General features: G+C 42.1%; 2 pseudogenes; both read right to left on the bottom strand.

Moving 5' to 3' along the window:
• Window positions 1–1,378: 1,378 nt before the first annotated feature.
• LOC138427263 (tripartite motif-containing protein 64C-like) lies at window positions 1,379–24,126 on the bottom strand (annotated as a pseudogene).
• On the bottom strand, window positions 19,517–21,154 carry LOC138426901 (upstream-binding factor 1-like protein 1; annotated as a pseudogene).
• Window positions 24,127–27,108: the final 2,982 nt, after the last annotated feature.

The following is a 27,108-nucleotide window of genomic DNA, read 5'->3' as shown; positions in this document are numbered from 1 at the left end:
GATGAATTTGTGAGGGAGAAAATGGTCTCCCTGTGCTATTCCTCCACCATCTTAGGACCGCCCCAGAACTTTTTCTCATATTATATTAATCAGGCATCTGGTGAATTTGCATCATTCTTAGAAAAATTTTTCTCATTTTTCTTTTTGCCTGTCTGCTTCCATGGTCATGACTCTCAGAGGCACTTGCCTCTGTTACCTACAACCTGAGGAAAATTAGCCTACAAGCTGGTTGCTGTTTCCTTCTCCAGGGGATCTTACTGATCAAGGATCGAACTTGCAACTTTTGTGTTTCTTGCATTGGTAGGTAGATTTTTACCTCTGTGCCACCTGGGAAGCTCCATATAATAATATTACACTATAGATATTTCAAATCTCAAGCTAATGAATTTTTTTTTTTTGCTGTTACTTTGAAAATCAATTTCCTATCTCTTGCTGAGATTATTCATTAATATTTTATTTGTAATATGTCAGGTAGATTTTGGAAAACTTCAATAACCATAGAATAATATTTCAGAGTTTTAACTCTTTCACTCATGTATTTGCTTATTCATTCACCTTTTACTTATTGTGTGCCACGTTCTAAGTGCTGAACTGGATAGTGGGAGTAGAGAAGTAAATAAGGCAAAGACTGTGCTTACTTTCTCAGAATTTTCAGTTCCCTAGTAAAATGCACCTAGGTATTTAAAGAAATTCTGTTGAATATTATGATAAGATGGTATCTCATCAGAGAGTATGTTTTAATAGAAATTAAGCTGAGCTGTACAGTCAGGAAAAAGTTTCTGGATAATCTGTTGGTGAGCTATGATATGGTGAATGACTAGGGTTTAGAGAAAGTCTAAATATTTGACAAAGAGAAAGGGTTTCACGATGTCTGTCAACTACTTGAATCCACAAAACTCGGTCACTCTTCAAGAAAAACTGAGTTATTTCTTTACTTTATGAGGCTTCAATATATACCATGTCATTCTTCTACTCAAATATGATTCAACTATGCAAGGAAGACACATTCCGTGCAGTGTACATGAAACTTATGGCATGCAACTTTTACTCTAATAAAACTATTATATGCGAACCGAATATCCACTGATTATATTTGAGAAATGCGCCACAAGGGTTTTTATTATTAGATAACTTAATCAACAAAGTTATGCTTTCAACCTGGTTATGCTACTCTATAAACACACAATCATACTGTTCCATTAAATCACAATGAGATCAGAGACAGACAGGTATCATCCTGTAGCCTCACACGATGTTTCAGTGCTATATTTTCCTCAGACAAAAAGTCACCAAATAAACTGTCATAGAACTTGGCAATTCATAGAGACCTAAGGCAACAGAAAGCTCCAGATGGGAGGAGAAGGAGGAAAGAAGGAAGCTATGTATAAGGGATCCACTGGAAACACCAGAAGCTCACAGCTCCATTGTCATAATCCAGAAACAATCCAATCCTACGCAGAGGCCTTTTCTTCACATACTGAACTATGCGTAGGAAGCTGGGGGGCAGAAATTAATGATTTTTCACCCTCATAGAAAAAAGAAGAAATCATTCTTCAGAATCAATAGTGATAGCAGTATCACTTGTCAAGCTGTTTGCACAGACTCCCACAATCTAGTCGGAGGAGTGGGTCACATCCAACTTTCAGTACAGCCTTCCAGAAGTGGAAGGCCTGAGCTCCCCACACCACAAGAGTCTCTCCACTCTGGGCTGTCTGGGCTTGCATGGCAGTCATCTCAGAAAGGCTTATATTGTGAGTGGTCATTGTCTGACTCAGAACGTTATCCACTGCAGAAACAGCAAGTATCAAATTAGCATGTGGGATTTCCATGTCCTGAGAGGGTCTCTACACAGTGAGTCTTTTCATTTTCTTTCCTCCAAGAAAATAGGAAATGAATACAAAAGGGAGTTCAAACAGATGCTTCTGTGAAGAACAACAGCTATTATTATATCTATAGCATATGGAAACTCCTTAAATCATGTAGAAAAAGTAAAGATTATATATATATATATATATATATATACATATACATATACATATCATGAACTCTGTGAAATCCGGCAATGTCAAAATCTTGACAGCTTACTTAAAGAACACATAAAATTTAATTTTTTCAGTACTTTAGAAAATATATTTGTGTCATTTGTCTTTAATATTATTTAATATATAAACAACACTTTATTATTACATGAGTATTTTAGGGACTATAGTCTCACTTCTTAAGTTTTCAAAGTAAAAATATTTGAGAGAAATTCACCCATGTCTCATTTGAAATCTTTTGAGTGGATGTTCTGACCAGCCATGCTCACATACAACTTGCCTTTCTGTTGTTTTGATATTATCTAACAGCATTACATTTATTTTGCCTAAGACATTTTTCATCTATTTTCTCAAAAGGTAGTAATTATAAAAATAACAAATATTTGTACACAATGCATAACAAATGCAGCAGTAATATCAGTTCAGTCGCTCAGTCATGTCCGACTGTTTGCCACCCCATGAATTGCAGCACGTCAGGCCACCCTGTCCATCACCAACTCCTAGAGTTCACCCAGAGTCACGTCCATCGAGTCAGTGATGCCGTCCAGCCATCTCATCCTCTGTTGTCCCCTTCTCCTCCTGCCCCCAATCCCTCCCAGCATCAAAGTCTTTTCCAATGAGTCAACTCTTCACATGAGGTGGCCAAAGTACAGGAGTTTCAGCTTTAGCATCATTCCATCCAGAGAAATCCCAGGGTTGATCTCCTTCAGAATGGATTGGTTGGATCTCCTTGCAGTCCAAGGGACTCTCAAGAGTCTTCTTCAACACCACAGTTCAAAAGCATCAATTCTTCAGCGTTCAGCCTTCTTCACAGTCCAACTCTCATATCCATACCTGACCACTGGGAAAACCATAGCCTTGACTAGACGGACCTTAGTTGGCAAAGTAATGTCTCTGCTTTTGAATATGCTCTCTAGGTTGATCATAACTTTTCTTCCAAGGAGGAAGTGTCTTTTAATTTCATGGCTACAGTCATCATCTGCAGTGATTTTGGAGCCCCCCAAAATAAAGTCTGACACTGTTTCCACTGTTTCCCCATCTATTTCCCATGAAGTGATGGGACCAGATGCCATGATCTTCGTTTTCTGAATGTTGAGCTTTAAGCCAACTTTTTCGCTCTTCTCTTTCACTTTCATCAGGAGGCTTTTTAGCTCCTCTTCACTTTCTGCCATAAGAGTGGTGTCATCTGCATATCTGAGGTTATTGATATTTCTCCCAGCAATCTTGATTCCAGCTTGTGTTTCTTCCAGTCCAGCGTTTCTCATGATGTACTCTGCATATAAGTTAAATAAGCAGGGTGACAGTATACAGCCTTGACGTAGTCCTTTTCCTATTTGGAACCAGTCTTTTGTTCCACGTCCAGTTCTAACTGTTGCTTCCTGACCTGCATACAGATTTCAAGAGGCAGGTCAGGTGGTCTGGTATTCCCATCTCTTTCAGATTTTCCACATTTTGTTGTGATCCGCAGTCAAAGGCTCTGGCATAGTCAATAAAGCAGAAATAGATGTTTTTCTGGAACTCTCTTGCTTTTTCCATGATCCAGCGGATGTTGGCAATTTGATCTCTGGTTCCTCTGCCTTTTCTAAAACCAGCTTGAACATCAGGAAGTTCACAGTTCACATATTGCTGAAGCCTGGCTTGGAGAATTTTGAGGATTACTTTCAAATTAAAACCAATCAAGGCCATATTTAAACTTTCAGGAATGAAATAAACTGAGTAACTGTACATGATGGACTGCTACACTGACAATTAAAACTTCTGTTTAGAAACAACTAGCCAACTAATCTCTTCTTGATATCCTTATTTGACATTCAACTAAAAATATATGACAAGGCCACATACCAAATAGCACAAATTATATTATAGAATTATAAATTATAGAATTATATAATTATAAATATTCTCTTGTTTTCAGGTTATTGCACATGATTTCCTATTCTGAAAATGGCTGTAATATGCACTCTGTTTCTCAATAAATGCATCATTTTAGTAAACATCTCTAATTTCAATGTCAATAATATGGAAATGCTAATAATGATAATAACTGAAATGTTTGTATCTTAAATCACCTTTTCTGAACTTGACAGACATCAGCCTTTTAATCTTTAACTTTGTAATCTTTAGTGTATAAAGTCATTTTTTGTGTGTGATCTTTGTTCTCAATAGATGTATTAGCCTTAAAATGTTAATAAATAACAGTTTATGCACACAGAAAGCATATATTAGCCTAAAGTACCTCTTTAAAATATCTTCATTTCTTTAAATGGAGGAAATACACTTTGTTCAACAAGAGGTTCTGGGAGAACACAGTAGCTTCAAGTGAAAATATGAAATAAAACTTTCTTTAACTGTTGTTCAGTCACTAAGTCATATCCAGTGCTTTGCAACCCCCTAAAACTGTAGCTCACCAGGCTCCACTGTCCCCCACTGTCTCCCAGAGTTTGCTCAAATTCATATTCATTGAATCAGTGATAATATCTAACCATTTCTTCTGCTGCCCCCTTCTCCTTTCGCCTTCAATCTTTCCCAGCACCAAGGTCTTTTCCAGTGAGTTGGTTCTTTGCATCAGGTGGCCAAAGTACTGGAGCTTTATCTTCAGCAACAGTCCTTCCCATAAATATTCAGAGTTAATTTCCCTTAGGATTGACTGCTTTGATACACATGAATAAACTCAAAGTGGGTTACCGACCTAAATGTGAGACTATATACTATAAAACTCTTAGATGAAAACATAGACAGAACACTCTTTAGCATAAATCATAGCAAGATTTTTTTTGAGCCTTCTCCTAAAGAAAATTTTAAAAAAATAAGCAAATAGAATCTAATTAAACTCAAAACCTTCTCCACAGCAAAGGAAACTGTAAACGAAACAGAAAGAAAACCCACAGAATGGGAGGAAATATTTGAAAAAGATGAAACCAACAAGAGATTTGTCTCCAAAAATTTATAAAGAGCTCATTTGGCTCAACATTTTCTGGGGAAATGTGCAAACTCAAATGGTTAGAAGTTTCCCATAAACTGAGAAAGTTTCGCACACTGAAAGAATTAGTTCTGGAAGCTAAGGAAAATGTTAGCAATCCTTCCAAAAAACACAAGAAAACACAAGAAAACACCAGAAAACACCAGAAACATGCTTATTTGTTCAAGAAGTCCCTGACAGCATACCGCCACATTTCCCAAGTGATGCGACCCCAGTACATCCAAAAACACCCCAAGATAAGCAACCAGCAGCTGACCAGGGTTCTGTCTGAGGAACACAGGAAGGAGCCTGAGCAGCTGAGGGTGAAACACAGTCAGGATCTTGAGAAAGAGAAAAAGGATTTTAGGGAGAAAGTGGCTCTGTTCAGAGCACAGCACCCTGATCTAGTCCCAATCCCGGAGAAATCTGGTGTCCCCCAAAGAAGTGAAATGAAAGTGCCAGAGCAGTTTCAGGAGAATGTTCAAAAAGTGAAGTCTTCCAGAGAAAACAATTTACCCATGAAGTGGAAATTCCACGGACAGCCCAAGAAGCCCCCGATGAATGCCTATCACAAGTTCCCCCAGGATCTCTGGTCAAACAGAGAGCTGAAAGTGGTGCCCCCGAGGGAGCGCATGGTGGAGATCAGTAGACGCTGGCAGCGGGTCCCCCAGGACCAGAAGGAGCTTTATAAGAAGCAGGCGGAGGAACTGCAGACACAGTACAAGGTGGACCTTGATCTCTGGCTCAGGACTCTGTCTCCTGAAGAATATGTTGCCTACAGAGAGGCGACCTGTGCTAAGCGTAAGAACATGAGCATGACGGGGGGCCCGAACCCCAAGATTAGAAGGATGAGTCTGCAGTCCCCATCATCAGGGAATTTGCAAGGAAGGCTTAGAGAGGACCCGGGGCTTCAGGCTGCAGAGTTAGCATCATCAGACACGACTGGAGAACATTCTCCTGCCTCAGGGAGATCAGAGGAAAATGGGAAAGAAGAGGAATGCAGCCGCTCCTCAGCCCCTAGCAGTGAGGATGAAGATGGCGATTCTGAGCTGGAGGACACCAGCTCCAGCTCATCGTCCTCAGGGGACTCTTCTGACTCAGATTCCGACTGAGTTTAGTTCACAACCCAAAGGGACAGAACTTTCCAGCAAAAGTCGATGGGCTCGTCTCTCCATGCTTTTTCATTGCCTTCCTTCTTTCCCTCCCTCTTCATGCAAAGTGGGACCTGTTGGAAAGAAGGCATCTTGTGCTGTAATTTGTGGCCTCTCCATTTACACCAAGTTCACCCTGAGAGAAAGTCTATCCAATGACGGCTCGTGGAATAAACCCTGAGCTGACTGGGCTGGGGGGCACCCTGGACTAGACTGAGCTCCTGAACTGGAAAGGCTTGCTCTCCTACCCTCTGCCTGCCAGACGTGTGAGGGGCTCCAGGGTCTTGTGAGCCCCTTCTCTGTGACCTTTCCCTTAGGACTCAGGCAGTGAGCTGGGGAGGGGAGATCTGATTGACTGGAAGTAGGAGACTTGCCTTAAAGAAAGCTGTCAGACCCTGATGTCTCTGGCCCTTCTCTCTGAGCGGAGGAGCTGGCCCTTCCTTACCTTGGAAGTGGGGCCGGCACATGGGCAGCAGCATTTCCATGTGGGTGCATCCCATTAACTGTCCATGAGATTTTCTCACTGATCAAAACCTCGAAATTAAAAATGTGTAACCCCTCCACCTGAATTAGCTTTTCCTTAAAACCAGCCTCCTCTGAGCCAGTGGCCCTGAGTTTTCAGGCCATGTCTTAATTTCTGCAGGTTTCTGCCCCAACCCCTTCCTCCTGATCCAGGTTGTAAGTAAAACATGTTTTTACCATAGACTCAAATTGTATAATATTATATTAGGACTTGTATAGTTTGTGTGTCAGTATTTTAGTTCACAGTTACTAAACTATTTGGGAATTCATCTGCCGCTATGACACATTTTTATTATTTGGTTTATTGATGTATTTGAAAGTGTATTTAAAGCTACTGTCATCTTATTAAACTTTATTTTTCTAAACTTTGCTGGCTATTTTCATTTTTGATTCTCATGGACAATTAGTTTCACACAAGTATTGTTCTTGTATATGAAAAGTGTTTAATTTGGGACTTCCTCTTCATCCATGATGTCTTAGTGGAATATTTTATTCCTCATGAATATACAGTTTGGGAACTTACTAAAGAGCACATGGAAGTCTGCTCAATTTTGTGTGGCAGCCTGGATGGGAGGGAAGTGTGGGGAAGGATGGACACAGGTATATTCATGGCCGAGCCCCTCTGCTCTTTACCTGAAATTACCAGAATATTATTTCTTCTCTCCTTTTTTTTTTTTTTTACAGATTAATTTACTTATTTTTCACTGAGCTCAGTCTTCTTGCAGTGCAGGGCATGTTACCAGTTAGGGGGAGCTGGGGCAACTGAGTGCTCCAGCTCCCCCTAACCCTGGGGTGGTTTCCCTGAGTTTGGAGCAGGGCCCTAGAGCAGTGGCTCAGTAGTTGCGACACGTGAACTTCAGTGCTCCAGGGCCTGTGAGATCTTCTGGGACCAGGAATCAAATCCCTGTCCCTTGCATGGGAAGGCAGATTCTTAACCACTAGATCAGCAGGCAAGACTTACCACAGAATTATAACAAGCTATACTGCAATACAAATAAAAACTGTTTAAAGAAACAGGCAGGAAAACACAACCACTAGATGAATATAGGCTAAAATTCTGAATTCTCTAATAGAAGAAGACAATATTGGTTAAAATACTAAAATATGTATTTATCTGTAGCTTCACCTATACAAGAACTGGGAATAAACCTCCAGTCTTATAAGATCTAATTTAAGATTAGATTGAGTGCTTCCAAAATGACTTGTTCACAGTTCATTCACATCCACAAAATGTTAAGCGGATTCCTTTCCTCTAGGAAAATCTGAACATATCTTTTGGTTGAAAAGACTCAGGGAGGAAAGCAGGAAGCACTGCTCACGGCCTGCCAGACAGCTGCTCCCTTTTATTCTAGAAATGGGATTGTAGCCAGGAGTCTAGCAGCTCAACCCCAGACATAATGCTGCCTCTTTGGCTGTGGGACCCGGCTGCTCCACGTCATTAGCCCCTCCTTCCCAGAGCCTGCCCAGCCTGCACTTCTGACCCCTGCACTGTGGAAGGACAGGCAGCAGCTGGAGGAAAGCAGGGCTCAGGGGCTCAGCTCTCAGGATTCTCAGGCTGCCATCTCCTCCAGGAGATCTCCCATCCCAGGGGCCAAACCCACATCTCCCGCATTCCAGGCAGATTCTTCACCCTCTGAGCCACCGAGGAAGCCCGGGCTTGGCTCTTAAATAGTCCCATGAAATAAAATGCCTCTCCTTTCAGGTGGTGACTCATGTTTTAGTTGGCAGTTTCCATCCAATCCCTGGAACTCAGGTGAGTGGGGACAAGACACTGTGGGTTGGGAAAAGGTCTTGGAAGAGCACGGCAAGTGACAATAAAAAAAAAAAAGAACAAACTAAAACATGGCAAATATGCTTTATTCGGTGTTTTTACAGAAGATTGTAGCCAGAAAGGTGTCTTCTCAGGTGGTTCTGAGGAACTGTTCAAAAGTTATAAGGGGAGCCAGAGTTCAAAAGGTCACAGGCTGAAAAAACATTCAGAAAACATTAAAAGATTACTGCGGATGATGAACATGATACATCTCAAATTAATGATTTTCATGCTTTTAAACAATTGTTATTTATTTATTTTTATAACCTTCTTTATTTGTTTGCTTATTTTTGGCTGTGCTGGGTCTTCCTTGCTGAGCGCAGCTTTTTCTGGTTGTGGCGAGCAGGGGCTACTCTTGCGTTGAAAAGTGCTGACTTCTCCTTTTGGTGGTGTCTCATCGCAGAGCGTGGGACTGGGGTGTGGGTGTCCGTGATCATGGTCCCCAGGCTCTAGCTGGGTGCTCAGTAGTCATGGTGCTTGGGCTTAGCTGCTTCACAGTCTGTGGGGTCTTCCTGGACCAGAGATCCAACCTGTATCCCTGGCGCTGACCAGTCCTTAACCACAGGACTCCCAGAGAAGTTCCTTTTCATGCTTTTCTCTATGAAAAGACGTAAGAATCTGGACTTTTGAAGTCATGCTTATGATATGCATCTTAACTCCCTCAGGACACCATCCTGTTTTCCTCTCCTTGAACTCCCCTCAGGGCACACTGTCTTGGGGGGCTGCAGTGGATAATTGCCTTTTACTGCAACATCCTTTGTTTACTGAAATGACAAGTGAAATATTTATCCCCAAGCAAAGGCTTAGGAGAAGACTGAAAGTAGAACTGAGTTGCTGTTCAGTTGCTCTGTTGTGTCCATCTCTTTGTGATTACAAAGAATGCATCATGCCAGGCTTCCCTGTCCTTCACCATCTCCCACAGTTTGCTCAAATTCATGTCGATTGAGTTGGTGATGCCATCCAACCATCTCATCCTTTGCCAATCCCTTCTTCTCCTGCCCTCAATCTTTCCAAGGATCTGTTTGTTTGGTTTTTTTTTTTCCTGCATAGTGGTATATATTTAATGGTACTTATGATTAGTTATAATTTTTTAATTAAATTATTTATTTTAATTGGAGGTTAACTACAATATTATTGTGGTGTTTGCCATACATTGACATGAATCAGCCATTGGTGTACAGGCATCAGGGTCTTTTACAATGAGTTGGCTCTTCCAATGAGGTAGACAAAGTACTGGAGTTTCAGCTCCAGCATTAGTGCTTGCAATGAATATTCAGAGTTGATTTCTAGGTTTGCAGGAAATGAAGAAAGGTACTGCCAGGCCAAAATTAGATGGGTCATTCTGGGTACTGGCCTTCAGGAGGTGGTTAGTAGGACCTTGTCTTTAGGCAAATCACCAATCTGATAAGTTTAGGTCAGATGCCAACCTGAATTCTCAGACCTAATTGCTTGCTTTCTCCCTAGATGCCCAAGGACCCCCTTGGCCCATCTGGCAGTAACTAACTGGCAGCTTACAGAGTCAGACTTGCCCCATCTGTCCCAGAGCCCAAACATGCATCAGCTCAAAGGCCTGGATCTGAGTGGGGTCACCATGATGCACTTTAGTCCTGAGATCCTCCATGTTCTTCTGGAACAAGTTGCAGCCACCCTCCAGGAACTGAACTTAGTGTGATGTGGAATCACAGAGTCCCAACATGAGTCCATCCTGTCTGCCGTGAGACACTGTTCAAGCTTGGGACCTTCATTCTGTGTGGAAACGTCCTTTCTGGCCATCCTGGAGAAGCTTCTGAGTCACACCACTGGGATGAGCAAGATAAGTGATGAGTTTGATCCTGCCCCTCAGAAGAGCAGCAGCCCTCATAGACCCCTCCACCTGGGCTGACTCATCCAGCTTCAAGATAAACTCATTGAGATTATGTGGGATTTAAGACATCCAAGGTCCATCTGGCTTAGCTCCAACCTGTGTCCTCACTGGGGCAATAAGACATTCAATCCCGAGGAGCCCTTTCTGTACCACTGTTACACTCATGCCTAGCTGGATGCATCAGTCAAAGTTTACTTCTGGTCACCTGCAAACTAAAATCTAGGCAGTAGATGCATCAGGAACAGAAAATCGACCCATGGTTTCAAACATCAGGTCAATGTGAACGGAAAAGAAAGACAATCAATCCTGTGGGGATGCTGGATTGCGAGGGGAAATGTAGACTCATGGAGGTGTTGGAACTTTTGGGGATATGTATTTATACAATCAATTATGCACCTCAATTTTTGAGGCTGCATGTGGACTTGAGACCCACATGTTGGAATTTTCGCTGGATAGATTATTATAAAACAATTGTCAGAAATAAAGAAACTCTCATTGAAAACCAACTGCTGCCTTCCCTAATTTAATACTCTCTTTTCAGATTATACCTCATCAATCTCCAGTTATTGGTTTTTTAAAAAAGCACTGTGTTGTTTATGATCCAAAACCTTAACTTTCCTGCACATTCTTTTTCTGTTAAGAGCATCTGTTAATCCTTTGCTTATTTCTTTGGCTTTCCTGTTCCTCACTATCTCCCAGAATTTGCCCGATTTCATGTCCATTGTACTGGTGATATCATTCAACTATCTCATCCTCTGATGCCCTCTTTTCCTTCTGCCCTCAATATTTCCCAGCATCAGGGACTTTTCCAATGAATCAGCTGTTTGCATAAGATGACCAAAATACTAGAGCTTCAGCTTCAGCATCAGTCCTTTCAGTGCATATGCAGTACTGATTTCCTTTAGGATTAATGGATTTGATCTCCTTGCTGTCCAAGGAACTCTTAAGAGTCTTCCCCAGTACTACAATTTGAAAGAGTCATTTCTTCAGTGCTCAGCTTTTCTTATGGTCCAACTCTCACATAGCCACATATATGGCTACTGGAAAACCCATAGCTTGACTATACAAAATGGTGTAGGCAAAGTGGTGTCCCTGCTTTTTAATATGCTGACCAGGTTTGCCATAGCTTTCTGTCCAAGAAGCAAGAATCTGTTTTACAAACCTCAGAACTTTATTGTTTTTCTTGCTAACTCTCAGGAAAATGAAACAGATGTATTAACAGATATGGTAATTACCACAAAGATGGAAATTCGTATCTGTGAGCATCTTGATCAGCATGCTGAGATGTCCAGAGGGTTATCATTAAGATGAAAGCACTGGTGATTGCTAAGTTCTGGGAATTTTTATTGTATTTCCACTCAGTTTTCTGTATTTTATTGAATATTGCCTATTATCAGATTCTTTTCCATGACCAGTGTTGGAAATAAAGGCATAATCCTTTTTAAAAATCTAGAGCAAACATCGGAGAATGCAATGGCCACCCACTCCAGTACTCTGGCCTGGAAAATCCCATCGGCGGAGGAGCCTGGTAAGCTGCAGTCCATGGGGTCGCTAAGAGTAAGGCACGACTGAGCGACTTCACTTTCACTTTTCACTTTCATGCATTGGAGAAGGAAATAGCAACCCACTCCAGTGTTCTTGCCTGGAGAATCCCAGGGTCGGGGGAGTCTGGTGGGCTGCCATCTATGGGGTTGCACAGAGTCAAACACAAGTGAAGCGACTTAGCAGCAGCAGCAGCAGAAGCATCAGAGCAAACATACAATGGATTGGAGAAATAGAGACAGAGTTTAAGAAGCTCGCATGAAGAAAGAGAAAGAGGAACTCAGTTATTTAGATTTCACAGATAAAAAAGAATACACAGTATTTACTTTCTCTGATATAGTTCACTTAGCATAATGCCCTCAAAATTCATACTGCTTTGTGGAATATGATAGGATACCTTCTTTTTCATGCCATAATAATACATATATACATGTTTGTATATATATACACACTTATGAGAAACAAGTTCGGGAGAGATGCTTCTTCTATCTGCAGCATTAGAAAGTGTTTTTATTTGAGAAAAATTAAAAAGGTATAGTTTAAAAAAACACAGTTTTCTTTCATAAGTAATTTTCATGGACATATGTATTGACCAGGAGAGTTATTTCTTCTATGTGTTTATATTTGTGGTATTGGCACCTGGGTAGCATTGATTTTCCCCAAGTTGGAATTTTAATAAATAATAATATTTCACCAAAGACTGATGATAAAGTTTCTGATGGACCATGTCTTTATAACCATTTACTGATTTTCCAGTCTCCGTGGTCAATTATGGGACGACAGGGACACTGTTCCTTATTGGACAATATCTAACTTGGGAGTTTGTCAAGAAAAAACAAAATTAGTACATATTGGTATTTTACAATCCAGCAATTTTGCTCCTTTCAGATGACTTGAAACATGCTGTCCATGCAAACACATGCACATGGAAGCTTAGAGCTTTATTCCTCATTGCCAAAGCTTGAAAGGAACCAAGCTGTCCTTTAGTAGGTGAAAGAACCAATAAATATATATATATATATATATATATATATGCAACAAAATGGTATTAAACCATGAAAAGTCATGGAGGAAACCACAATGTCTATTACTAAGTGAAAGAACCAATTTCAGAAGCATACATACAGTGAGCCCGACTACATGACATTTTACAAAAGGTAGACTCAGAGAACAATGAAATAATCAGAAATTTTCCTGGAGTGGAGGTGGAGGAGGGATAAACAGGTAGAGCACGCACTCTGTGTGATTTTACAATGTCCTTATATACTTGTTAGAAGTCATAGAACACACAACACCAAGAGGGAAGAGCCATATAAACTCTCCGCTTTGTGTGATGATGATATATCAACATGGGCCCATCAATTATAACAAATATACCAATAGAATGTGGAATGTAGACAGCTGGGGAGGCAATGCATGTGGAGGGAGAAGGATTTAGTGGAAACTCTCAGCACCGTGTCCTCTATTTTACTTTGAACACAAAACTGCTCTTCAATGTAAAGTCTACTTTAAAATGGATAATCGTAATCCAGTTCTGAAATCTTATTCTAAATATTTTATAGAAACTGTTTTTGAATGATCTTTGAAATCTATTTTAAAGATACTTTTCTTTGGAGACTCCAAGTCCACATGCATCCTTTCACTGAATTTTCTTTATAATTTTAAAAGACAATGTGTATCTTCTATGTTTATATAATGTGTGTTAGTTGCTCAGTCATGTCTGACTGCAACCCCATGGACTGTAGCCTGAAAAGCTCCTCTGTCCATGGGATTCTCCAGACAAGAATACTGGAGTGGCTTGTCATTCCCTTCTCCAGAGGATATTCCCGACCCAGGGATTGAACCTTGGTCTCTGCATTGCAGGCAGATTCTTTACCATTTGAGTTATAGGGAAGTCCTTATGTTTATATAAATCCCAGCACAAATGCATTTACATTACAGCAGATGTTTATAGGATGCTGAACCACACAGCGCTGCTTGCAACATTAATTCATGTCCTCTGGGCTGATGTACCAGTAGGTCCCTTAGAAGTCCTGAGGCTCAGGATGTCTGTCCCCAGAGAGGAGAGGAATCTTTCCTATGACCAACTCTTTTCCCTTCTTGTGATGGATACTAAAGCAGCTTGGGGGAATTCTGATTCATTCATGGCCTCATGTAAGTGCTGAGCCCTCCTTCTTTCCTTCCTGTTATAGGAATATAGAGTAAGCCTGAGGAACGAAGACTCCTGGGGGAGTCTGTTATCAAGGGAAAAGAAGGCAAGGACTCATTTATTAAGCTCATACTCTATACCAGGCCCAGTGCCAAGGGCTTAACATGTTTCATCTTATTGATATACAGAATAAGACTTCCCGGGTGGCTCAGATGGTAAAGAATTTGCGTACAATGTGGGAGACCCAGGTTTGATCCCTGGGTGAGGAAGATCCCCTGGAGAAGGAAATAGCAACCCACTGCTGTATTCTTTCCTGGAGAATCCCATGGACCGAGGAGCCTGGAGGGCTACAGTTCATGGGATCACAGAGTCGGACCTCACTGAAATGAGTTAGCACACAGCACACACACATACTGTGCTTGCATGGTTACCTCCATTTTATGGAGAAGCAGATCTTGCCTAAGATCCTCCAGCCCAACATCCATTCCATCCCCAGAGCCAACAATACCAGCTCTTGAATCTTCAGCAGGAGCCTTCATTTGGGTGCCCGTGGTTCATGGTCTCTGTGTTGGTTAAATTTATGTGATATTAAGAGTGTGTATTTCTGACAGGATGTTCCAGGAAGAGTGCAGCATTTAAACCATCAAATGAGTGAAGACATCCGTCCTCACCTACATAGTTGGGTTTCATCCAATTTCTGGGGGCCTGAATGGAACAAGGTACTGTCTTCTCTCCCTCATTTTCTTCTTGCCCACGAACATAGCCATTTCTGGCTCTTGAGACGAAACTCCAGGACTTATCTGAGTAGTGCCCTGGTTCTCAGGCTTTTAGCATCCCGCTTGGAGTTCCATCACAAGCTCCCCCCATTTTCAGTCCTAAGCATTGGCATGAGTTATCAAAGTGGACTTGCTGGTCCTCTACTTTAGAGAGAGCAGGCCATGAGACTCCTCCATCTCTGTATCCTCTTTGAACCCCTTCCCATAATAATCCCTTCTAATGCATATACACATGATGCTTTCTAAGGCCCACTTGACTTCACATTCCAAGATGTCTGGCTCTAGATGAGTGATCACATCATCATGATTATCTGGGTCGTGAAGACCTTTTTTGTACAGTTCTTCCGTGTATTCTTGCCACCTCTTCTTAATATCTTCTGCTTCTGTTTGGTCCATACCATTTTTGTCCTTTATCAAGCCCATCTTTGCATGAAATGTTCCTTTGGTATCTCTAATTTTGTTAAAGAGATCTCTAGTCTTTCCCATTCTGTTGTTTTCCTCTATTTCTTTGCATTGATCGCTGAAGAAGGCTTTCTTATCTCTTCTTGCTATTCTTTGGAACTCTGCATTCAGATGCTTATATCTTTCCTTTTCTCCTTTGCTTTTTGCCTCTGTTCTTTTCACAGCTATTTGTAAGGCCTCCCCAGACAGCCATTTTGTTTTTTGGATTTCTTTTCCATGGGGATGGTCTTGATCCCTGTCTCCTGGACAATGTCACGAACCTCAGTCCATAGTTCATCAGGCACTCTATCTATCAGATCTAGGCCCTTAAATCTATTTCTTACTTCCACTGTATAATCACAAGGGATTTGATTTAGGTCATACCTGAATGGTCTAGCAGTTTTCCCTACTTTCTTCAGTTTAAGTCTGAATTTGGCAATAAGGAGTTCATGATCTGAGCCACAGTCAGCTCCCAGTCTTGTTTTTGTTGACTGTATAGAGCTTCTCCATCTTTGGCTGCAAAGAATATAATCAATCTGATTTCAGTGTTGACCATCTGGTGATGTCCATGTGTAGAGTCTTCTCTTGTGTTGTTGGAAGAGGGTGTTTGCTATGACCCGTGCATTTTCTTGGCAAAACTCTATTAGTCTTTGCCCTGCTTCATTCCACATTCCAAGGCCAAATTTGCCTGTTACTCCAGGTGTTTCCTGACTTCCTACTTTTGCATTCCAGTCCCCTATAATGAAAAGGACATCTGTTTTGGGTGTTAGTTCTAAAAGGTCTTGTAGGTCTTCATAAAACCGTTCAACTTCAGCTTCTTCAGCGTTACTGGTTGGGGCATAGAGTTGGATAACTGTGATATTGAATGGTTTGCCTTGGAGATGAACAGAGATCATTCTGTCGTTTTTGAGATTGCATCCAAGTACTGCATTTTGGACTCTTTTGTTGACCATGATAGCTACTCCATTTCTTCTGAGGGATTCCTGCCCGCAGTAGTAGATGTAATGTTCATCTGAGTTAAATTCACCCATTCCAGTCCATTTTGGTTCTTTACAATAGTTTATATATAGATCCAATGTGGAAGTTGTTGTTTAAAGAAAGAAATAACAGAAATAAATATATACATCACTGGATATCACTGTGTTTACTTGATTGTTACATTTTAAAAAACAAAATTACTTTCTTTTAGCTTTCTGATATTTTCTCTGGGAAAATATGTAGCTACATGTTTAAGTCAATTTATGGAAACACATTGAGTGACTCAAGGTTAAGTGTCATGTAGGTCCCGGGCAGGTGAAGATCAAATTCAACAGGAAGGTAGGCACTGTTCCTGGTCCCCCAACCAGGTACCCGAGGGACCCTGGCTCTGACAATTCCCACTCTAGGCTCAGCGGTAATGAGGAACATCATATCTCCTGGAGTAAACCATGGAAAGGCCCATTTCTCTCAAGCCCCCTGGACAGATCAGAGTAGCAAGTAGGATGAGCCAGGGACCTGGGGACCCAGCTCTTTCAGCTGCAGGGTCTCAGAGACCTACTTCCAGGGGCTGGTGGTAGAAGACACTTCCCTTTTCCCAAGATCTGGATCTCAAGAGGATCTGAGAAAAAGACTTCTGCTCCATTAGCTCTGGAAAATCCCCAGGAGTAGCCAAGGCCCAGAGACCAGGAGGAAGGTTAGGGATTAAAAACCATGGTTCTCCAGGAGCTCACAAAATTCTCCAGGGTGCAGAAACCACTGTGGTACCAAGGAATCCTGGCAGCTTCTAAAGGGACTGGACCCTGGAGTGAGGTGGTCTCCTGTCTGCCCAAGGCCAATCTGCCCACAGTGGTGCATGGCCCCAGGAGACTCAGCCCTGGACTCAGGGGGTGGCTGCCCTCTGTGACCATCCTTCAGAGCAGACAGGGACCCTCAGACCTTTGAGCAGGCAACACTGGGCTCTGTGTTCTCTTCCCTGCCTTTGTAGGTACTGAATCTCTGACAGCCCAATGTAGCTTTGTCCAGAGAGAGAGCTTTTCCCTGAGGCCCCAGATTGGCTCATGTACCTGGCGCACTGGGAAAGCAGGGGTGAGGCTCTGCTAAGCCCAGAGTCCCCCTTGGAGGATGCGCAGGAGGTGGCAGGGGGCTGCAGGGGTCCCAGAGCTGCTCTTTACACTCAGAGTCTGTGCCCCTCACCTCCAAGGCCTGCATCCCCAGGGGAACCGGTGGGCTCCACTCCTGGAGAGAGGGGGTAGAAGAACTAGGAAGCACTCCAGGACTGAGAGCTCAAGAACCTCTGCACTTGGTCTTCACTGCTGAGCCTGGGCTTCCTCTAGTTGGTGCCAGTGGGGCTGCTCTTCACTGCAGTGTGCTGGCTTCCGATTGTGGTGGCTTCTCTTGTTACAGACCATAGGCTCCAGCTCATATCTCAGAAAAAGATATATTTAGGTTTAGCAGGAAGAGAGAAATGCACTTATGATTTTTTTGTGTGTGAATGAACTGTGAGGCAGTCATTTTAGAAACACTAAATCTAATCTTAAATTAGATCTTCTATGACTGGAGTTTTATTCCCAGTTCATGAAAGTATGGATGAAGGGACTCTTCTGTTCTTATACATGTGTACATTCCCCCTAAAGCCCCCCTCCCATCCAGGCTGCCACATAACATTGAGCTGAGTTCCAAGTGTTGTACAGCAGTTCCCTGACTGCATATTTATAAAGAATAAAATATTTCACTAAGACATCAAGGAGTATGATGAATTCTCAAAACTCAACCCTTTCACATGTAAAAACACAACTTACTAATTGTAATACTAACTGCATGGTATTAATTGTCCATGAGAATAAAAAATGAAAACATCAAAGAATGTTTAGAAAAGTTTAATGAGATGGCACTGGCTTTAAACATAGTTTCAAATATATCAGTAAACTAAAATGATAAAAGTAGTGTCATACTAATACATAAAATCCCAGTTTAGCAACCTGTAGACTAAAATACTGATACACAACACATAATTAATACAATCTCATAACATAATACAAATAAATCAAGGGCTTCCCTCTGATACTCAGTTGGTAATGAATCCGACTGCAAAACAGGAGACCCTAGTTTGATTCCTGGGTCAGGAAGATCCACTGGAGAAGGGATAGGCTACCCAGTCCTGTATTCTTGGGCTTCCCTTGTGGCTCAGTGGGTAAAGAATCCACCTGCAATCCCAGGTTCAATCCCTGGGATGGGAAGATGCCCTGGAGAAGGGAACAGATACCCACTCCAGTATTTTGGCCTGAGGAATTCCATGGACTGTTTAGTCCATGGGGTTGCAAAGAGTCGGGCATGAGTGAGTGACTTGCAGTTGACTTCACATGGTCAACACATGATGGGTTGCAATAGAAACCAGAAGGAATTTAGATGTGGCCTGGAAAATTAGTGTAATTGAGTAAAAGGATGCTGGCTTTAAGGAAAAACTAACTCAAATGGAACAGTTTTAAATTTCTAATTTTTGAAATCAGTAAGAATATCTCATTGATAGCGAAAAGGATGAGTATATTATAAAAATGTTGCTGCCCACGTGCTGACACCGCTTCCAAGGTAAGGAAGGGCCAGCTCCTCACTTCAGAGAGAAGGGTCAGAGACATCAGGGCCTGACAGTTTTTTTAAGGCAAGTTTCCTACTTCCAGTCAATCAGATCTTCCCTCCCCAGCTCACTGCCTGAGTCCTGAGGGACAAGGTCACAGAGAAGGGGCTCACAGACCCCTGGAGCCCCTCACACGCCTGGCAGGCAGAAGGTAAGGAGAGCAAACCTTTCCAGTTCAGGGAGCTCAGTCTAGTCCAGGGGGCCCCGCAGCCCAGTCAGCTCAGGGTTTATTCCACGAGCCGTCATTGCATTGACTTTCTCTCGGGGTGAACGTGGGGTAGATGGAGAGGCCAAAAATTACAGCACAAGATGCCTTCTTTCTAACAGATTCCATTATATATTGAAGAATAAAGGAAAGGAGAAAAGTAATGACACGGTGTAGGCAGAAGAGCCCTTCAGTTAGAGGAAGATGCCATGGACTTTTTCTGGAAAGTTCTCTGTCCCATCAGGTTGTGAACTAAACTCAGTTGGAATCCGAGTCAGAGGAGTCCCCTGAGGACGATGAGCTGGAGCCACAGTCCTCCAGCTCAGAATCGCCATCTTCATCCTCACTGCTGGGGGCTGAGGAGCTGCCTTCCTCATCTTCCTCATTTTCCTCTGATCTCCCTGAGGCAGGAGAATGTTCTCCAGTCATGTCTGATGATGTTAACTCTTCAGCCTGAAACCCCGGTCCTCTCTAAGCCTTCATTGCAGATTCCCTGATGATGGGGAGGCAGACTCATCTTTCTAATCTTGAGGTTTGGGCCCCCCGTCATGCTCATGTTATTATACTTAGCATAGGCCACCTCTTTGTAGGCAGCATATTCTTCAGGAGACAGAGTCCTGAGCCAGAGATCAAGGTCCACCTTGCACTGTGTCTGCGTTCCTCCGCCTGCTTCTTATAAAGCTCCTTCTGGTCCTGGGGGACCCGCTGCCAGCGTCTACTGATCTCCACCATGCGCTCCCTCAGGGGCACCACTTTCAGCTCCCTGTTCGACCACAGATCCTGGGGGAACTTGTGATAGCCACTCACTGGGGGCTTCTTGGGCTGTCCGTGGAATTTCCACTTTATGGGTAAACTGTTTTCTGGGGGAGACTTCAATGTATACACATTTTCCTGAAACTTCTTTGGCACTTTGCTTTGACTTCCTTTGGGGACATCAGGTTTCTTAGATTTCTGTACTAGATCAGGGTGCTCTTCTCTGTACAAAGCCATTTTCTCCTGAAACTCCTGCTTCTCTTCCTAGAAATCTTGACTGTATTTCAGCTTGAGCTGTTCTGGCAGCTTCCTGTATTCCTCGGACAGAACCTTGGTCAGCTCCTGGTTGCTCATCTCAGGGTGTTTTTGGAGGTATTGAGGTCTCATCGCTTTAAAAAAGCAGAGGTAATCTTTCAAAGGGTTCTTGTATAAATCAGGATGTTTCTTGTGTTTTCTGCTTTTGGAAGGATTGTTAACATTTTCCTTAGCTTCCAGGACTAATTCTGTCAAAGTGTGAAGCTTTCTCACATTATGGGAAATCTCTAACTATTTGAGTTTGTACATTTCCCCAGAAAATTCTTTACAAGCTATTTTTTCCCAGTCCATCACTGACTGGGTTATTTTCAACATGTGCTTGTCACTGGGTAGATTTTTTTTTTTTTTTACATTCCAGTAACTGTAAAATGTCTTCTCTGGACCAGTCAGCTTGGCTTTTAAGTTGCAAATTTTCTAGGTTTTAGGGAAATGTATGGTCCCAGCAGTTAAGACACCTCAGCGGTATTTCCACCGTTTGCACTCTCACGATTCAGCAGGTGAGTTCTTTCTGCACTCTCAAGATTGAGCAAGTGAGTTCTTTCTGAAGTCCAGCAGTCTGTGGGATTCTATGTGTCTGTGGAGAAAGAAACAGAAAGCCTCTCTTTGGAATACATGAGAGAAGCACACTCTGCTTAGATATGTCCCTTCTATCCTTCCCTTTACCCTTAAGAGTTTAAATGAAAGCTGTCTCAATCTGAATTGAGATTCATTTTGAGCATTAGGAAGCTTCTTTTGCAGTTAAAAATCCTCAGATCCCATCCCAATATGCCTGGCAATCAATCTCACAAAAGGATGTTTAACACACAAATGAACAAAATAAAAGACTGGCTGCTCACTCAAGGGACAAAGAATAAGAGAAAATGAAGGGAGTGAAAAAAAAAAATTAAAAGGCCTGAAAAGCAAAGGGCTTTAAAATAGCAATGAGATACCACAGCACATGTATAAGAATCATCAAAATCCCAAAGAGGGACATCACCAAATACTGAGAGAATGTGCAGAATCAGGAACTTGGTTTCATCGCTGCTGCCTGTGTCAAATATATCTAAATATCTGTGTCTGGATTGGCATTTTCAGGAAACTACAGGTGGCAAACCTCAGCCTTGGTGTTTGAAATCTGACTATAGTGGCAGAAAAGATGTTAACAACTTCAGGAAGTTATGCACCTCCTTCGTGTCCAAGAATATGTATCAGAAATGAATGAAGGTTTGTTCCTAAGCTAAGAAGGTCTAAAGAAATGAAGTCCTGTTCATCAAAAGGCTGACTCTTATCCCTGAAGTTGTTCAGCATGTGTAGGAATCCAAAGATAGGCCAGGAAGGGAGCTCTGGGTTCATGGGCTGAGGCTTCTGCATCTGTGCCAAGTGAGCCCTATAACAAAGGACATAGGTTCATGTCAAGACCAAAAGCTAATCACATGAGCGTTGAAAAACAGCAGACTTCGCCACAGGATGTGTTGTCAGAATTCTCCTAATTTTGGTGATTTGCATATACAATATATTCTACTCACATGAGAATATAAAAATGTTACCATATTTTTTACTAAATAGAAATTATCTCAAATTTCAATTTTCCCATTTTTCTCAGACATTATTCCAAGTTTTCACTCACTGAACTTCATTCCCTTCCTCAATTCCATCAATTCAAAGATCCTGGGCATTTTACAGAGATCAAGACATTCAGGCTAAGCCTTTGAGGCTTCACTCACAAAGTAGTCATCAAGGATGCATTCTGTGTCAAAAAGAAGTGCTCACTGACCAAATATGTTTACTCTTGTCAGTCTAGCAAAGTGACCCAGGTCCAACCTGGCTGCCCTGGTCCTGAAAGTCACTGCTCTTGAGTGAGCAGCAGGAAGCACCTCCCTGTGAGGTCCTGCCTGCAGGGGCTTGCTGTGATGGAACAGGCTGAGTCACTGCTACTCAGTATTATCAATATCACAGTCTCACTTGTCATGTGTGGGGAATATGTTCCTTTCGTAATTTTCAAACCTTCCAACTCACTAGGGTAGGTGCTTCCTCTGTGATATCCTAGAAAAATCCCTTCACTAAGTTTTATTTTGGTGAGGTTGGAGAGGATGGGGCCAGTGGGTGAAACAAAGCCAAGAATGTCAGCAGATTCTCAGGTACATGGCCTTCCCTCATAGCTCAGTTGGTAAAGAAACCACCTGCAATGCAGGAGACCCTGGTTCAATTCCCGGGGTCAGGAAGGTCCCCTGGAGAAGGGATAGGTTACCCATTCCAGTATTCTTGGGCTTCCCTTGTGGCTCAGCTGGTAAAGAATCTACCTGTAATGTGGGAGACCTGGTTTCAATCCCTGGGTTGGGAAGATCCCCTGGAGAAGGTAAAGGCCACCCACTCCAGTATTCTGGCCTGTATCCATGGACTGTATAGTCCATGAGGTCTCAAAGAGTCGGACATGAGTGAGTGACTTTCACTTTCACTTTCTCAGGTATATTTGTTTTCAATCAAATGAAAAGGAAACTTCTGAGACCAAGGATCAGAAGTCCTTAAAGTTCTTTTGAAATAAAATAGAAAATGGCCAAAAAGACGGTATTGATAATACATATGCTAGTGTTCTGGACCTACCTATGGATTCACACATGTATTCATCAGTCTGTACATTCTGGGCTACTTATTTGTTTACTTGTTCATTTATTTTACAATAGGAGCTTGTAGAGCTACTTTTCTAACTACATTTCATACATGGTGTGTACAGGTCAATCCCAGATTCCCAGTCTAAACGTCCTTTCTCCTTTGTCTTTGTTCTGAATGGAAAAAAATCAGAAAAAAAAATTTACAGAAAGCTTCAGAAAGATAAAACTTGAAAATGCCACATACCAGGGAATGACTTATGTTCCATTTAATTTACACTGTAATATGTTGCAATAAGTTGACTAGAGATGGCAAAGTGTACAGGAACATGCTTAGAATTTATCTGCAAATACTATGGCATTATGTACAGAGGACTTTTTATCCTGGAATTTGGGAATGGGGGAGGACCTGAAATCAATTCCCCGTGGCCCCAAGGAACAATGGTGAATCCACGTCATGAAAACGACAACAAATTTTTCAGAAATCAAAAATCATTAGTGTGCACTCATCTTTCTCAATACATTTTCCAAGCCCTGTCAAAGAAAAACAAAAAAGAAAAGATCATGTTAATCATGAGAGTTCTATCCTTTTTCATGTTCTTTACTATTCCGGTTTGGGTATAAGATATGGCTTTCTAATTCTTTTCTAGGGAACACTCAGAAGCTATCTTCATAACGGAGCCTAAACGAAAACATGACGGGCTTCCTCAGGGCACATTAAGGAAGGAGAGGGGCGGGAAGGGTCAGCCTCAAGATGCATGAACATCTAGGTTTCCAATGTCACTCACTGCTCAGTGCTATGTTCAAGGAGAAATCTCACCATTTATAATAACAATCAGAGTAAAACAGACAACTGAATAAAACGAATTATAGACTGCTTTAAAATTGATACCACTTCTCAATATCTCACCTATATGACAGGAAACACCTCAGTGCCCTCAGGGTGTGGACAGCAGAGAGTGACAAGGGTTTAGGGGGATGTATAGCAAGATTTATGCCAAGAAAATTAACTTTCCCCTGGTCACCAAACTTTGCTGATTTTGTTACCATCTGTCTAGATAGGTAACATTTCAGCGTCACAGCAGCTCGTCCAGAAGAGTTTTTCTCTCTCTGAGGATGGCCCCTCCTTTCTCACCTGGAGCAGCTCCATGTTCAGCTTGTGGCACATCTCGGTCAGCTCTCTGTACATTTCTTTCAGACTTTCTCTGTACTGAGTCATTCTGAACACACTCTGCTTGAGTTGTAGACAAATCTCCTTGGCTTCTCTCTCCAGGGCCTTCAGATGCATTTGCTCCTCCTCCCGGAGCAACAGAAGCATCCTCTGATATTTAGCTGTAATCATCACCTTCCTTAAGGCCACATATTTCTGAGGGGATAGAAGATTCAAAGCATCGCTTATGTTCATATTCAAAAGAAAACCTCAAATATTATTTCCTTCATGTCATCAAGAATGTCATTGACAAACTTTTGGTCTCAGATATCTTCCAGTCCATTTTCTGTGAGTTCCTAGTTTCTTTCCCTGTTTGAATCAAGCTACCTAGGGGTCCCACACTCCATCATTAAGAGGATTCTTCAGGGTTCTTACTCCATTAGTTATTTCCTCTTTAAATTGGATCTACATTTTCTCTTCCTTTCTCTGGTTTCTCTAAATATTCGTTAAAGTGATAAACCTCTTTTTGTACAGTTTTTAAAAATACATATACACACTCTAATTTTCCTCTACTGTTACTGTTGCTGCTGCCAACTCGTTTCAGTTCAGTTCAGTTCACTTCAGTTGCTCAGTCATGTCCGACTCTTTGTGACCCCATGAATTGCAGCACGCCAGGCCTCCCTGTCCATCACCATCTCCCGGAGTTCACTCAGACTGACGTCCATCGAGTCCATGATGCCATCCAGCCATCTCATCCTCGGTCACCCCCTTCTCCTCCTGCCCCCAATCCCTCCCAGCATCAGAGTCTTTTCCAATGAGTCAACTCTTCGCATGAGGTGGCTGAAGTACTGGAGTTTCAGCTTTAGCATCATTCTTTCCAAAGAAATCCCAAGGTTGATCTTCAGAATGGACTGGTTGGATCTTCTTGCAGTCCAAGGGACTCTCAAGAGTCTTCTCCAACACCACAGTTCAAAAGCATCAATTCTTCAGTGCTCAGCCTTCTTCACAGTCCAACTCTCACATCCATACATGACCACAGGAAAAACCATAGCCTTGACTAGATGGACCTTAGTCGGCAAAGTAATGTCTCTTCTTTTGAATATGCTATCTAGGTTGGTCATAACTTTTCTTCCAAGGAGTGTCCAACTCTGTGCAACCCCATAGACAGCAGCCCACCTGACTCCACCATCCCTGGAATTCTCCAGGCAAGAACACTGGAGTGGGTTGCCATTTCCTTCTCTAACTCAGGAAAGTGAAAAGTGAGTGAAGTCGCTCTGTTGCGTCTAACTCTTAGCGACCCCATGGACTGCAGCCTACCAGGCTCCTCTGTCCATGGGATTTTCCAGGCAAGAGTACTGGAGTGGGGTGCCAGTGCCTTCTTCAAATTTCCCTCTAGGCACTACTCTAGTCCCCTCCTCTCCTTCACAGTGACGCGTATGCAATGTGTCTTATACTCCGTGTCTGACAAGGCTTATTCAAATATGTAAAATTTGTCCTAGGAATACTTTTCATGCCGTGGTTTTCTGATATACTAGCAATCCCAGGGATGACAGAGCTTTGTGGGCTGCCATCTACAGGGTCGCACAGAGTCAGACACGACTGAAGTGACTTAGCAGCAGCAGCAGCAGCGTTTCTTGAACTAACCTGTTCCAATTGTTATTACTGATAGGTCATTTGAAAGGATGCCTTTTCAAGAGAAGAGATCAATATCCTTTAATGGGAATTTAAATGGACCTGAAAAGCTAGACTTTTATCAACACAGAGTGGGTAGCTTTTCCCTTCTCCGGGGGACCTTCCAAATCCAGGGCTTGAACCCCAGTCTCCAGCACTACAGGTAGATTCTTTGCCATCTGAGCCACCAGGTAAGCTTCCTGGGACAACTCTTATGTCCTTGCTTATTTCTTTGGCTGTTCAATGGATTAATACACACAGAGGGTAACACAGCATCCAATGAACTATTGGAACGAAGAGCTCTCTGCAGGGCTCTCTCTGCTGACTCAGACCGTGAGCTTGGGCATGAGTATTCTTCATGCTTCTACCAGTCAGTGCATAAATCACAGTTTCTTGCCTTTGTGTGTCCTCCACTGCCAAATGCGAGGTCTTCCATTCTGTAAGATATTTGGCACACTGCCAACAAGACTGAGCCTGGTTCTCACCATTCCATGCCTGTCAAGGAGGAGGAGTTATAATTGATATAGTCAATTATAGGAGTGATACATAGAAGTGATATAGGTGTGATTATAGGAATGATATAGGAGGAGATTTAATTGAGTTGTGACCAGAAATACAAAGTCCTTTTAGTAAAATGCTTAAATAGAAATTAAAAAAAAAAATTGGCATGGCTTTTATTTTCATGCCACATTCTAGAATTATATCATTTTGGTGGTTGGTCATTTCAGAATAGGTTGATAATTCTTATTACAAGTCTAATCCCTCCCTATTGGAAAAGCAAAGGATAGCTTGTCTGAAAATCGGAATGTTCAAATGTAAAAGAAATATATATTATGTATTACATGTAACTCACAGTCGTCTCTCCATATCCTCAGTTAATCATCCTCAGATTCGGCCAACTATATATGACGTTCAGTTTAGTTCAGTTGCTCAGTCGTGTCTGACTCTTTGTGACCCCATGAACTGCAGCACACCAGGCCTCCCTGTCCATCACCAACTCCTGAATTTACCCAAACTCATGTCCGTTGAGTTGGTGTTGCCATCCAACCATCTCATCTTCTGTCATCCCCTTCTCCTCCTGCCTTCAATCGTTCACAGCATCAGGGTGTTTTCAAATGAGTCAGCTCTTCACATCAGGTGGACAAAGTATTGGAGTTTCAGCTTTAACATCAGTCCTTCTGATGAATACTCAAGACTGATTTCCTTTAGGACCGAATTATTTTATTTCCTTGCAGTCCAAGAGACGCTCAAGAGTCTTCTCCAAACCACAGTTCAAAAGCATCAATTCCTCAGTGCCCAGCTTTCTTTATAGTCAAACTCTCACATCCATACATGACTATTGGAAAACCATAGCCTTGACTAAACAGACCTTTGTTGGCAAACTAATGTCTCTGCTTTTTAATATACTGTCTAGATTTTGTCATAACTTTCCTTCCGAGGAGCAAGTGTCTTTATTTTTTTTTTTTTTAGTTTTTTATTTTTTTAATTTTAATATCTTTAATTCTTACATTAAATTTCATGGCTGCAGTCATGATCTGCAGTGATTTGGAGGACCAAACTAATAAT

The sequence above is a fragment of the Ovis canadensis genome, chromosome 21 (assembly GCF_042477335.2).
Source record: "Ovis canadensis isolate MfBH-ARS-UI-01 breed Bighorn chromosome 21, ARS-UI_OviCan_v2, whole genome shotgun sequence".
Classification (NCBI taxonomy): Eukaryota; Metazoa; Chordata; class Mammalia; order Artiodactyla; family Bovidae; genus Ovis; species Ovis canadensis.
Note: the sequence above shows the minus strand (reverse complement) of the source record. Positions and strands in the feature narration are given on the sequence as shown.